The sequence below is a fragment of the Glycine soja genome, chromosome 10 (genome assembly GCF_004193775.1).
Source record: "Glycine soja cultivar W05 chromosome 10, ASM419377v2, whole genome shotgun sequence".
Classification (NCBI taxonomy): Eukaryota; Viridiplantae; Streptophyta; class Magnoliopsida; order Fabales; family Fabaceae; genus Glycine; species Glycine soja.
This window is the reverse complement of record NC_041011.1, coordinates 16,187,929-16,189,041: the sequence shown is the minus strand read 5'-3', so window position 1 is coordinate 16,189,041 and position 1,113 is coordinate 16,187,929. Positions and strand designations below refer to the sequence as shown.

General features: G+C 44.5%; 1 non-coding gene across 1 annotated transcript; it reads left to right on the top strand.

Moving 5' to 3' along the window:
- The first annotated feature begins 511 nt into the window (after positions 1 to 511).
- On the top strand, positions 512 to 618 carry LOC114372793. Its single transcript, XR_003658356.1, has one exon. It is a non-coding gene; the product is annotated as a small nucleolar RNA R71 (small nucleolar RNA).
- Positions 619 to 1,113: the final 495 nt, after the last annotated feature.

Below are 1,113 nucleotides of genomic sequence, written 5' to 3'. Positions count from 1 at the left end.
GTGATTCCTCCATCCAGGGTTGGATCTGTTGCTGGAGAGGTCATAATTGTTCTGCTGTGGTTGATTTTGTTGCTGAGGTTGAGGAGGTCTATTGTAAATATTTGCAACATAAGCTTCGGGCTGCTCAATTGCTCTAGGTTGCTGCATGGAAGGGCAAAGGTCTGTATGGTGGTCAGCAGAGGAGCACAAACCACAGACCCTTGCAACAGGTACAGATTTCTGGTTCAAGGGCTGCTGGGTTACCAAGTTAACCAATGCATCCAGTTTGCCTTTTAGCTTCTTAGTTTCAGATGATGCAGCTGAGTTTGTAGCTACCTCATGCACTCCTTTAATGACTATAGCATCATTTCTGGCGCTAAACTGCTGGGAGTTAGAAGTCATCTTCTCAATTAAATTTCTGGCTTCAGCAGGAGTCATGTCTCCAAGGGCTCCACCACTGGCAGCATCTATCATACTTCTCTCCATATTACTGAGTCCTTCATAAAAATATTGGAGAAGCAGCTGCTCCGAAATCTGATGGTGAGGGCAACTGGCACATAGTTTTTTAAATCTCTCCCAGTATTCATACAGGCTCTCTCCACTGAGTTGTCTAATACCTGAGATATCCTTCCTGATGGCTGTGGTCCTGGAAGCAGGGAAATTTTTTTCAAAGAATACTCTCTTCAGGTCATCCCAGCTCGTGATGGACCTTGGAGCAAGGTAATACAGCCAGTCCTTTGCCACTCCCTCTAAAGAATGAGGGAAAGCCTTCAGAAATATGTGGTCCTCTTGGACATCTGGGGGTTTCATGGTGGAGCAGACAATATGAAATTCCTTCAAATGTTTGTGCGGGTCTTCACCTGCAAGGCCATGAAACTTTGGAAGCAAATGAATTAGTCCGGTTTTAAGAACATATGGGACATCCTCATCAGGCACAAGCTTTCGTAGGTGAAATCAGGTGCAGCCATTTCCCTTAGAGTCCTCTCATGGGGTGGAGGTTGTGCCATGTTCTCAGAATGTTCAAAATCAGAATGCTCAGAATCAGAATGCTCAAAATTATAATGCTCCAAATCAGGATGTTCAAAATCACCAATAACAGAATGCACAGATTCACCAGTAATGGAATGCTCAGGA